Genomic DNA, 14,023 nt, shown 5'->3' with positions numbered 1-14,023 from the left:
TTAAAAAGACTGTCCTTAGGTATAGAAGAAATAAGGCTATATACACAGCCTTATTGAAGGTGTGCCATCAAAACAAACTTTTTCTACATTTCCAAAGGGAACTTTACCCCCTACTGGACTATACTCAGTGCCAATCCTTTTTCTCTGAGCTTTTAGAACATTTACTGCCTGGATGAATCATTTGGCTATAATCATGTACTCTTTTATTGGAAGGATTTTTTTTGTATGTATAGATTTATACACTCCTGGAGTCCCTAGCTTAAAATGTGTTTTTGTTTCAAAAGGCTTTCCAGATCAAGTTTAACAGGAGAAACAAATAATGTATTAACTAGTGGTTAAATGCCCAGGCTAGCCTGTGACAGCCTTTTAGAGTGATGCTGCAGGTGAGCTGTGGCACTGAGAGCTGGGTCAGGAGCTCCATGATACATAAGGGCGGTAATGTGTCCTGCACCATTTCATCCTGCCGTTGACCCCTGCCCTCTATCTTCCACTCCACTCCACTCTAAATACACTGCCTTTCCTGGGTGAGGGGACAGCTGGGGCAAAATTTTGAAATTTTCCTTTAGTATCTTCACTAAAATTTAGGTTTTGACTGAACAATCTTGGTTAACCATAGTCAGCCTCTATGTGAAAAGTTGTCAAATCAGAAAACCAGAGTAGCATACCCCACCTCCTTCCTGCCTTGCAAACCGCTAAGGTCACATTGAGAGGTACCGGGGGTTAGAACTGAGATGTATTTTGGGGGGATACAATATAACCCACAACAAATATGTATTTCTTTTAAATCCCCTCCACAAATTATTCTTTGCACATTTCTGCAAAGAACTCTGCCCTTAGCATATTAGCCCACCATTTCTCCAGTGTTTGGGAAATGCTGGAAATATGCAAAGTTAAACAGGCTTCTTTATTGCAGAACCATTCAGAGTCTCTAATATGTTTGGGTGCATTATGAATAGGCAAGAGAAAAAAAAGAACCATAGCACTTCCTGAGTATAGTGGACCAGGGGACTGCTTTTCAAGGGATTACGTATTACTGCCTCCATAGCCACTAGGGTTCAAGGGAACACAGGCTGCTAGTGATTATGTCACTTGTGCAGCTGTGCTCAGTGACATGGACATTGCCTGCGTCTAGCATATGAGTCTACCACAGTGTTCAAATGTTTTAGACTGTGGATGTTTGTACTGATCCCTCCCTGAGTAGGAGTAAATCCTTCACGAAATATCCACAGAGGGTTCCTTATAGGATTTGCATATGTGCATGGATTTTTAGATGCCATATAGTCTCTACTCTTGACTTCAGCCATTTTTATAAAGGGAACCTGGTAAAATATTAGAGTAATAGGAATAAAAGGGAATAGAAGGGGAAAGATAGCCAAGATTACACAATGTGCTTTTTCTCTGAAAACAGCCCAGAGTAGCTGAAAATGGAGAAGTGACTTCATCATTTCTATTCTTATAATTCCAGTCCATTAAAAACTGGTATCAAAACATGATTCATCAGTAAGTTCATACTGATACTTTTAAAAAAATGATCTCCTTTGGAGGTTACTAGGGCATCTACTCATTATTCTAAAAATTGATACATTAAGGGAACTAATGAAGCAATTACCTTGAATTTTTGTATAAATTGCATTTCAGGGTAAATGAATAGTTGGTGAAGGCAAGTTGCTTTTTTGTTGTTGTCTTTCTTTATATAGACATATTCTAGCTAATAAATGCAGATAAAATGGTAGGATTAGAGAAATTACCACTTTAGAACCTCTAATAGCATAATAGATTTAGGCAAGATAAAATATTTTGTTGTACTCTATTCTGGGTGTATCAGGCTGACGAAATTTTGAACCCAGATCGATCACACAATCATACAATATTATATCCCTGATACAGGAGTTCATAGTACCACTCGTAATGGATTCCATGAGAGTTGAACCAAATCAAATTAATCCTCTAGGCCTTACTGCCAATTCATAGGAAATAACAGAGATATAGGAACATTTTAAATGACTCTTTAATAATGCAATAAGCTAAAGGAAATTATCTTCAACCAAAACAAAATGATATAATAAAAAGGAGAAGAAATGTCATGGAGCTGAACAGACTTAAGAGACATTGTGGAGTCCTAGTCTGTATTCTGTTTCAAACAAATTGTCAAAAGACTTTTTTTGAGATATTTTTGGAAAATTGAGCACAGACCGAGCATTTGATACTGAGCAATCATTACTAATTTGTTAGGAGTGATATTGATACTATTTTCAAAAAATGAGAACGTCCTTAGTTTTTAGAGATACATATGTAGGTGGTTATGGTTGGAAGCAGACAGTTTAAAAAAAAAATAGGTAGAACAAGTATACAAAACAGGATTGGTAAAATGTTGGTAATTGCTGAAGCTAGATGAGGAACATGTAGTGGTTCTTTAAATCATGCTTTTTGTTTTTGTGTATATTTGAAAAATCCATAGTGAAAAATAGAATAATCCCTCGTGAACAATTCCTGCCCCCAAGTAAAGACAATTCACATTCCCAGTGGAACCCATGAAATTAGACTTACTAGTGACTAAGAGTTCTATCTCTGGAAAGTGGCAAAGGCCCATGTATGAACACATAGTTAGAGAAACCAAAAAGAAAGTGAGAAGATAGAGAACTAGTTTGTTACAATTTTCTAAATGGTGCCATTTTTTTATTTCGACTTTCTAGATATTTGCTCTTGAAAGATTGCCATTTACAAGCCTATGGAGAACCTTTGGTTCTCCACTTCTTCCCTTGTCCATGACACATGGCCTGCTTTCTCCCCACTCACCTGTGCTCCGTTGTCCCAGGGCAGGGGCTTAGAGGCTGAGAGCGGTGCAGGTAGCATACTCACTCAAGCTCACATAAATAAGGAAATCCAAATGATAACCAAAAATAACAGAATTTTATTTCAGAGACTATTCAGTTCTCTTAGTGTTGCTGACTGATTTCTAGGAGCCCGAGGCTCAGCTCTTGGATGTCCCAGAACCAAGGAGAGGAATCATTTGCACCATATACATCCATTTGTTGGCCTAAAAGCTATCGAATTGATTCATAACTTGGCCTTCTCTTAAAAGAAAAAGAAAAATACCCATACACTTCAGAAATAATTCCTAAAATAAAACCAAGAGACCTATACCTGGGCATGCCTTCCCACCAAGTCATTTTTTATGGTTTCCCACATGTTTTCTTCTCTTCCTCCTGTGACTAAGGTTTCGTGGAACAGGACAAGTCAAAGAATGTCAAGGTTTTATGAAACATTTCAAACCAGAGGCTTTGGGCAGGCAAATGAGAGATGCCCTGGAAATGAAGCATGTATCTCTGCCTCTACCAAGTTCAGAGAGCTGGCCGGTGCTCTCTCATACAGATGAACCCAGCGTATTCCACTCATTCCCCAGTCCTCTCTTTGCCAGACTAGGTTCATACCCATATGTTAAGAAAAATGGCGCTTTCAGTCTACAGCTGGCTGGTGGACGTTTTGGCATGAATGAATCTATACGACTCATAGTAAAAAAGTAAAAGCTTTCTTTTTATTCACTCAGGTAAATAAGCCAAAGACAGGTCTAAAATACATTAGAGTTCAGTTCCATGAGAACAGAGATTTTTGCTTTGTTCCTGTTGTGTTTTTGGCACCTAGAACTGGCCCATAGTGGATATGAATGAAGTATGTTTTAAAGGAATGAATGTCCTGCTGCACTGAAGTTCTCTGTGCTTAGATGAGTCATTTACGAGGTGTGATCAAACAATATGGTGAATGTTTAAATAAATAAAAAGTTTATTACAAAGACACATTGCCGTTCATCTCCCACAAAATATCCCCCCTCTCTTTGAACATGCTTATCCCATCATTCTTGCCACTTTCTGAAGCAGTTCTGGAAGTCCTCTTTCCTGAGTGTGTTTAGAGTGCTGTCATGGCTGCTTTGATGTTCTGAATCATTTTGACTTTGGGGAAGACCCAGAAGTCACACGGTGCCAGGTCTGGTGAATAAGATGGATGAGGACACACCATAATGTTTTCCTTTGACAGATATTGCTGTACCAGAAGTGACATGTGACACAGAGACTTTCTGTTGTGATCACAAAATACAGTGAATGCTGCTGCCAAGTGCCATCCAAAAGAAAGGCAGGGATCTTCAATACAGGAAGCGGCACATTGCACCTTAGTAACAGTGTGTGTGACAAGTTTCAACTTGTTCAGTGCAATCAGTCAGGTATGAGTTACAGTTGAGAGAAGGTGTATTTTAAAGTATACCATAAATCAGGGGTGTCCAAACTTTTTTCAACGTTTTTCACCAAGGGCCGTATGCGGTAAAATACACAAACAGCCGGGCCACTCACTCGAGGTGAAGTACGTATTGCCTCACCTGGTTTATTTAAGTAAACTAAATATATTTTTGGAATTTGCTGCGGGCCAATTAAAAATGGATTGCGGGCCGCAGTTGGCCTGCGGGCCGCAGTTTGGACACCCCTGCCACAAATCATGGATCACGAACAACGCATTAACATGAAATAGGAAAACGATTTCATCCTCCATCATGACAATGCTCCGTGTCACACATCGCTTACAGATACTGCACTTTCTGTCAAATAGAACCATTACGGTGTGTCCTCAACCACCTTATTCACTGGATTTGGCACCGAGTGACTTCTGGCTCTTCCCCAAAGTCAAAATGACCATGAAAAGCAGACGTTTTGAATAGATTTAGGACACCAAGGCAGCCATGACAGCACAAATAAAGAAAGACCTGAAAGAGGACTTCAAGAACAGCTTCAGAAAATGGCAAGAACAATGGTATAAGTGTGTTCAAAGCACGGGAGAGTATTTTGAGGGGGATTAATGGGAATGTGTCTTTTACTGTAATAATTTTTTTAAAATTTAAACATGCACCGTATTGTTTGATCACACCTCATGTCCTATAGGCTCAGAGCCTAGATCAAAAATATTGACATGATGTTAGTCCTGCAAACTGTCTTGAGGTGCTTGTGGATGCCTTGCAGCAAGGCAAATCAAGGGAGGACATCGCTGAGACCCCACCATGGCCATCATGCTAGTCTCCATTATCTTGCCCATCCTAGATTTTCAAATTAGGAGTCACTGTGGTGAGCAGACTTGGAATCATGTCTCCCATACTTTTTCATATTGGGGTTTTGGGGGTTTATTTTCTTCTTTGGCTTACTGGTATCTGAAATTGTTGTTCAGAGAAGCATATTAAGACCATAACTCTTCCATTACCATGCATTTCTTTTACCAACAGAGGAGGTAAATGAATCACTTAAAATGAAACAATTCTATCCTCTTTAGTACACTATAAACATAGCCTTAGCTTTGACTGTAATTATATTGTGTGGGTGATGCTGCTGAGAAAATGGTATAATTATAACATTATGGTTAAGAACTGTCTAAGTGGAAAACACTGAGCTGCACTGTGCAAAGTTTAAGATGGGATTATAATCCTTTTCAACATGAATAAGACTAATCAGCCAACTGCAACCAAGAGCTTTGTAGTATGATATTAATAGTATAATAAAATCAAGAGCCAAAGTAACAATGAAGGGAAAATGTGATGCCTTTCTTTAATTGTCACATTTTCCTAGGAGTGTTATATAAAAGTGTAATGCAAAGCAAAGCTCACCAATTTGAATAAAGTCACAAGAAGCTAGCTTAGAAAAATCAGTATTCTAGTTTGTTTTCCCCTCTTCCCTCCTGGAAAAAGGACCTTACATAGGTATGTCAAGTGCCTAAAGTTTTATTTCCCTGAATATGGCTTTCTTTCCTGTTTTTAATAGACTTGTCCAATGGTCCTAGATTTTATGCTACCATAATTTTTTTTAAATTAAAGTATATATATATATATATATATATATATATATATATATATATATATATATATCACATTGTGTGTTCACCACCCAGAGTCAGTTCTCTTTCCATCACCATATATTTGATCTCCTTTACCCTCATCTACTACCCGCCTCCCCCCTTTCCCTCTGGTAACCACTAAACTATTGTCTGTGTCTATGAGTTTTTGTTTCTTTGTTTGTCTTGTTCCTTTGTTGCTCTCAATTTTATATCCCACATATCAGTGAAATCATATGGTTCTTGACTTTTTCTGTCTGATTTATTTTGCTCAGCATAATAATCCCAAGTTCCATCCATGTTGTCACAAATGGTACTATTTCGTCTTTTCTTATGGCAGAATAGTATTCCATTGTGTATATATCCCACATCTTTATCCAATCATCTATTGAAGGACACTTTTGTTGTTTCCATGTCTTGGCCAGCATAAATAAAGCTGCAGTGAACATCAGAGCACATATATTTTATGGATAAATGTTTTCAGATTTTTTCAGGGTAGATACCTAGGAGAGGGATTGCTGTGTCATATATGATACCATAAATTTTAAAAGACAGTGTTCTATTTCTTGATTGAGGTGTCGATGACACTATGTGTATTTGTTAAGTCATTGAAATGTAAACTTAAATTTGTGCTTTTCACTGAGTGTAAAGTGTATCTCAATTTAATTTTTTTTTTAATTTTTTAAAGACCAGAAATGCACATGTTCCTTGCAAGTGTTCTGGGACTCTGTAAATCATAAGGAGTTCTTAGGTTTATTCTCAAAGGAGAGGAAATAATAGGTTGCTCCAAACGGTGAAACACAGTGGCAGAGAATCTCAGTCATGTAACTAGGCTCTCGTGTTATTTTCTCTGGTGAAGAGGGAGATGCCAACAGTGCACAGAGTTTGCATACGAATTATGATCAAACAATATGGTAAATGTTTAAATTTTTTTTAAATTAATTAAGTAAAAGACACATTGCCATTAATTCCCCTTGCTTCAAACATACTTAACCCATCATTCTTGCCACTTTCTGAAGCAGTTCTGAAAGTCCTCTTTCATGAGTGTCTTTAGTTGCACTGTCATGGCTGCCTCAATGTCCCGTCAAAACGTTTTCCTTTCATGGTTATTTTGACTTTGGAGAAGAGCCAGAAGTTGCACGGTGTCAGATCTGGTAAATAAGGTGGATGAGGACACACTGTAATGTTTTTATTTGACAGAAACTGCTGTACCAGAAATGATGTGTGACACGGAGACTTTCTGTTGTGATCACAAAATATGGTGAATGCTTCTACCAAGTGCCATCCAACGGAAAGGCAGGGATCTTCAATACGGGCAGCGGGACATGGTACCTTAGTAAGAGTGTGTGACAAGTTTCAACTCGTTTGATGCAGTCAGTGGGTGTGAGCTATGGTTGAGGGAAGGTGTGTGTTTTAAAGCACGCCATAAATCATTGATCACAAATAACACATTAACGTGAAATGGGCAAACGGTTTCATGATTCCATCATGCCAACCCTCCATGTCACACATCACTTCTGGTACGGCAGTTTCTGTCAAATAAAAACATTACGGTGTGTCCTCATCCACCTTATTCACCAGATCTGGCACCATGCAACTTCTGGCTCGTCCCCAAAGTCAAAATGACCATAAAAGGTAAACGTTTTGAATCAATTCAGGATATCGAGACAGCCACAGCAGCGCAACTAAAGGCACTCACAAAAGAGGACTTCCAGAACACCTTCAGAAAGTGGCAAGAACGATGGGATAAGTGTGTTCAAAACGAGGGGGAATATTTTGAGGGGGATTAATGGCAATGTGTCTTTGACTGTAAAGGATTTTTTAAATTTAAACATTCACTATATTTGTTGATCACACCTCATATGTATATGATGTGCTTTGGAGGATGAAAGGGAAAATAATTTGTCTTCCTGACTTCATTTCTGTTTCTGGCTTTTCTTAGAGCCTTATTCTTCTCTTTACCTCAAGCCTCAAAACAGGGACTCCTCACCATCCTTTGTACATAAATGTCAGAAAACTGAGATTTCCATTTACCCTGTCTTACCTACTCCCTTGGTTTGTGACTGTTCTAAATGAATAATAATGATAATAACTTTATTATTATTATTGAAGAGGAGGAGAAATAGAAATAGTTCCTGCACCTGACTGACAGCTTCTGCAGAAACTGGGTTATTTGTACTTTGCTTGTCTCGTGGCATCCTCTAAAAACTGACAACCTGTGAACCTTTAGCCTTTAAGATCCTGTCTCTGAAACCTGACTAATATTTCTTGTGCTGGAATCAGTAATGATAGTCTTTTCTGTCTGAGAGGCTCAGAAAACACAACTGAATTTCCTAAAATTTCCCTCACATGAGAGGAGTATTTGAGAAATGAAACTGAAAGGAGCCACCCTCGCAAAGGCCTTGTCAAGGTGCTCAGACAGGGAATCAGACAGATGTGGCTTGAATTTTGACACTGCTACTTAAGAGCTGTGGGATTTCAGACAAGTCACTTAATCTCTGAGCCGTAAGAAGCTGCTGATCTGTAAAGAAGGATAAATACTACCTACTTTATAAGCCTGCATGAAAGTTTCCACTGAGCATGTCAGTTTCCGTCCCTTTTCTCCCCAGCTTTGAAAATATGTGGCGTAGGACATGGTTAACATTTCATTAACACAAGGAAAAAGTGTATAAATATTTGAAGCCCAAAATCAGAGATCCTTCAGCATGTTTTTTAAAGGGCTATTAATTTGGAATTTTATAAATTGAATAAGGAGTATTTGTAAAAATAATAACAAAATTTAAAGTAAACAAATAAAATACCTTAATTAATATATCTAGGAAAAATAAACTAAAGGTAAATATTCAGGAAAAGAGGAAATTATTAAACTAATAAGGTACAGAGCCCTTGATATTTGTAAAGTAATACAGAAGCGATAAAACCCCATTTAAGAGGAGGCAAAGCCAAAAAGCCTGGTTCTCTTTGAAGGGTTCCTGAAAACAGACATCTGGAAAATCATGGGCTACTCACTGGGCCTTATTTCCCACTCTGGATAAGCAACTTCCTCGTGTACAAAAAGAAAAGCCATTGTAACCAAAGGAGATGAAATGATTTCTCAGTACTGGTTAAAATAATTAAATCAAAAAATGCATGATCCTGAGCATGGAGTGGTGTGATTTCTGCAGACATTTTGAAAATAATGTAGCCAAATGCAAGGATTTGGTTTGACTGCTATAAAGCAGTGTGGCAGGTTGAGCAAACTGAGAATGTTCTGAAAATTGTTTACTTTTGATGGTGAGCCAGTCATTCAGAGGAGAAACCAGATGGCTTTCTCAAAGCCCTGGCTTTAAGAAATAATAGATTTCAGTTGGAAGAAACAATTAGAAAGGTAGGTTTCAACCTTAAACCTACTAGTGACTGAGGAATATTTACTGAGAACCTGTTATAAGCATAAAAATAAAGTTATCTTAAGTGATCCAGGAAGTGGATTGTTTCGGGGGCCAGGAGTTAGAAAGAAGATATGGCCCCTGGACCTGAAGTGTTCACAATTTACTGAGAGTTCTTTGTCCCCATTTTCCTACATTATGATGCTTTTCAAGGTCATATAAGAGGCCACATAAATTTACTAAGGATGGTATTACAGAGCAACAGTGACACTTAAATGCCCCGTTATAGTCACTACTCCACTTATTTACAGTGCCTGGGGGGTTTGTAAGCAAGGACAGGAAAATGCCAGTACCAGCTAGTTCCAGATAATGAAATTATTTGCTCCAAACATTTTCACTATATTATTAAATTAAATTGGTTGGGACTAAATAGTAATAAGATTGATTTTCTTATGAGGTTCATGAATTAATTTAACTCAGAAGCTGGTTCCCAAGAAAGAGCTGAAAACAAATTCTTGAGCAATAACAACCTTATTGGGAGTTTATTTAAAACTTCTCAATGGCCTCACTTTTAAAGAAAATGTTATTTAAATATAGGAGTACTGGCGTAAGGATTAAAATTATGTGTTATTATTTTATAATCACATCAAGTACTAACAATTGAAACAAAATCTGAGAGAGCAGTTGAATGCAATAATAATATATAGAATATGGAAGTCTTTTTCTATGAATCACGTCATTGCTATAATTGTGATTGTCCTTTTGGGCCCCTGAAGCAGATTCCCCAAATAAGTGGGTAACGGCCTTTCTCTTGAGCACCTTTCCAAGCATTGTAAATTCATGAGTGCCACACAGCTATAAACTCCAAGGTGATTTCAAATGGCTGTAGGTCTTTATTAGAATAAACTGGATTTACCATCTAACCTGCTCCATGCTGGAAACAGGACCATGCTGGAAGAAAGCGGAGCTGTCAAATAGGGGGAAAAGATCATGGGAATAGGGTTTGCCTGATTTCTCCATCCTAGTAAAAAGGGTCTTGGGTAGTAAAGACTCCTAGAATGACTGGGAGATGTTCACAAATGTTGGCAAGGCTTGGGCTTTTATGATTTAATGCCAGAAAGGCCGCCACACTGCTCGTGCGTTCCCCTAAGGTGTGCCTGGTTCACATCAGAGAGGAAAAGTCTCTATTTATTTTATAATAGTATAATAGTTTGGTCCCAAGTAACCTTTAGGCTCCACTCGATCACATCCCTCACCTTTCTATCGCCCTCCCAGTATCTTGCAAATCCCAAAGGCGTTAAGGAACCTCCAGATTCTTAAGGCTAGATCAGGTTTCAAGTGGATACCTTGTGCAGTGTTGGGAATGAAACAGAAACCTTGGTGCGTGGTAGCCTTTTATCAGTAGGGAATTGAGAAGAGCAGGCCAGGGCCTCAACTTAGTAAACACACATGGACCAAAAAATGAAAGACATACTTCTTAGAGTGGCATGCTGAACTGTTTTCAGTCTCTCCTCTCTCCTCCATTTCCATTTATTCTCCCGATCGCATCTGTCCAGTAAATTTGTTCCTCAGAATGCTTTTCCAGTCTGATATTACCAATTCAGAAAACAGATGGTAGATTTTTATTAAATGGGCAAGTTGTATTAGCTGATTTGGTGAGATTTCTGTTGTATTCTCAACTTCAGCATTATGTCCCAGTATAAGTATTTTTTTTTTAAGTGTGTTTTTAAACCTGATAGCATATTTGCCTCACTCTTGAATTAAACTCCTGGTTAAAAAAATTAAGTCAAAAAAAGTACTAAAAAAGAGGCACTGTTTTATATTCTATGAATGAGTTATATATTAAACTATTTGGGGGCATCATTCAATTGTTTGTTTTTATTTAGGGTCATACAAAAAGGACACTGTGTAGACACTCTATTGTATAGCTGTGCTGATGCCTGGCTTTCAATTTGCAAATCGGAAACCAAGATTTGTGGGGCCAGAGGAAAATTCAAAATTAGAGCCTGGTAAACTCCCTGCTGTAAGAATTAAGTAAAATGTGGTAAACATCTCACTCCTTATACCACACAGATGAAAACAAAGTGCTAGATTTTGTATTACAGGTACTTGTGACAACTATAGGGAATTATGGACTTTCAAACTTCAAGCTCTGAACTTGAGTTTTTTGACCTTGAAAAAAATAACACGTGGTCTTTAAAAGTAGATTTTTAACATGGCCATTAAAAGTGCTGACACTGCTACAGCGTGAATTTTCAAAATTACAGTCTGCGTGTGGTGGGTGTGGCTAGGGTTCTGCTGGGAGTCTCCATTTTGATGAGTGCCTATTTCTAAAGACAATGTTTTTACTTTTTCTCTTTTTCTTACCTTACGATTTCACCGACCTAAATGGATTTTAGTACTGTTCACATCACAGAGAGGCCAAAACTAATTATTGTGTTAAAAAGAAATTGAGACATGTTCGTTCCTAAAACACTAGCAAAGTTAATATTTGATGCAGAATTGTAAGAAAGGTTTATAATCATTGACAGGAGCAAGAAGAAAGCAGATTGTTTCCATTTCCAGTGTTGAAGGCATTCAGCATCAGACTTTATTATCATAATAGTATTTACAACATGTTTACCATGTGCTAATTGAAGCCCTTTACATATTTGAATCATTACTAGTCCTCATAACAATTCTATGAAGTAGGTACAGTTATCCTGTTTGACAGATGAACAGACTGAGGCACAAGGAGATTAAGTGACTTGCTCAAAGCACACACAGCTAAGAAGTGCAGGGCCATGATTCAAACCAGGCATCCTGACTCCAGCAGCCTTCTTGTTATCACTGTGCTGTGCTGCCTCTTTATATCTTCTTGGTGTAGTACTCTTCTTCTAGAATAATAGGAAGCAATAGTATAAAGAGATTGAGAGTATGGCTTTGAAATAGGACTTCCTGGGCAAGGTACTTCCCATCTCTGGGCCAAAGTTTTCCCATCTTTATCATGGCATACTATCATTCCCATCTCCTACTACTTGTTAAAAGGATTGAACAGGATAAAATACCAAAAGCCTTGAGAACAGGGACTGACAGAATGATGGTACTCAATACATGTTAGCTCTTGTTATCATAATAAATACGTTAAAAGCAACTTTAGTGTGTAATTTATGGTAGCCAAATTTCCCAGGTGAGAAATGAGAAACATTTATTAAGCAGGCACTTTTTTCAAGTTTATCTTATAATAATTCAGTACGATTGCTCTTACCATTCTTATTTCACTAAATTTGAGGAAACTCAGATTATAAGAAAAGATGTTATTTTTTCCCAAAACAGCTAAGCAAGCATTGAAATTCAGGGCACACTGGCCCCAAAGCCTCAGCTCCTTCTACCTCCCCTATCTTGTTCTAAACCCCAGGTCCATATTCATTGATCAGAAAACACCAATACAAAATAGAGGGGGAAAATTAGTATTAAGCTTGTGAAATTGCATCATGGGCATGGTAACAAATGGAATCGTAGCTGTATTGGCTCAGTGAATAACAGCCATGCGGCTCTGGGCTCAGACCTGTCCAAGTCCATTAATAAAGTTACATTAATAATTACGGCATGATGAGAGACCACCCAGGAAATCTCGGTTGATATAGGAAGTGGCAGCTGTGGCTCCTAATTGAGAACTATTGCTTCTTGAATCAGCGCTGCACCGTTTCTCCAGGGGGGTATTAAGCGTGCTCTGTACATAGAAAATGTGAAGCTCAACAGCTGTCCCGACCACTTGTCACTATTGATGATCCTAATAAAATTTCTCTTAAGATGGGAACTCTGTGTTCTCGTTCAAACCAAGAGAATGTTTCCTGTTTGTTGACCTACAACTTCAGGAGTACTAAGTCATCCATTTAGAAAGGTTCCTTTATTTCCCTCAGTTGTATGTTATTGTACTTCGACTGCAAAAAGGAATGCCTGAATGTTTCCTTTTGGCCAGATACACTAGCCTTTCCCTTTTTTTTTTTTTTTTTTTTTTTCACTATTTCCTCTATACTTTTATTTTTCTGTCATCTGTTCACCAGTGGTATCCTGGATTTAGAACCAGAAGGGTAGTAGTACAAGCACAGTTGAAAATGCACTGGCTGTAAATTTCAGCAGTCTGGTGCAAATCTCACCTTTGCCTCTCACCAGTTAAATGAACTTAGGTGAGACAGTTAACCGTTCAGAGTCTTCCGTTCCCCATCTACAAAATGGGCCTAATACAAACTGCCTTCTATGGTTACCTTAAGCATTAAATGTATGTGTTTCTGGAACGCAGTTGCATGCAGTTGAGTATTAGCTGAATCTGTCCCAGTGCCCAGCCGCCCCCCCCCCAAAAAAACAAAACAAGTTGTCCTTTTCAAAATGAAGGTTTACAATCTCTCCTCAAATGTATCCAGTTAGAGTGTTTAATTTCCTTTATGAGCCAGAAATTGTCTTATATTTTACTGAAGTTCATAATATGCATATAATATTATCTTTCAAATGTGAGCCCTTAATGACCGCGAACCAGCAGAGGAACCCCTGATCTTATGTTTTCTCCTTTTTTAGTTACCAGACAGCATATTCCTCCTGAGAGGTGAGACCCAAAAGTATACACATCAACTAGGGGTATCAAAAATAGTGATTCCCAAGTCCCTTCCAAGGAATTTAATTCAGTAGATCTGGGGTGGAGCCTAGGAACCTGGATGTCTGTCAGGCTCCACAGGTGATCCTGGTGTAGGCAGACCAGACCCCCAGGACCATGCTTTGGAAACACTGGCCTATAGGAAGGGAATATACCTTCTGTAGAA

At 38.2% G+C, this 14,023-nt stretch overlaps 1 protein-coding gene across 3 annotated transcripts in view; it reads left to right on the top strand.

Annotated features, from left to right (window-relative positions):
- The window catches only part of GHR (growth hormone receptor), a 233,313-nt gene that overhangs the window by 176,042 nt on the left and 43,248 nt on the right, over window positions 1–14,023 (top strand). The window lies entirely within an intron of this gene.

This window comes from Rhinolophus sinicus, linkage group LG03 (assembly GCF_036562045.2).
Source record: "Rhinolophus sinicus isolate RSC01 linkage group LG03, ASM3656204v1, whole genome shotgun sequence".
In the NCBI taxonomy this organism is placed as follows: Eukaryota; Metazoa; Chordata; class Mammalia; order Chiroptera; family Rhinolophidae; genus Rhinolophus; species Rhinolophus sinicus.
The sequence above is the reverse complement of the archived record's forward strand: the minus strand, read 5'-3'. Positions and strand labels throughout refer to the sequence as shown.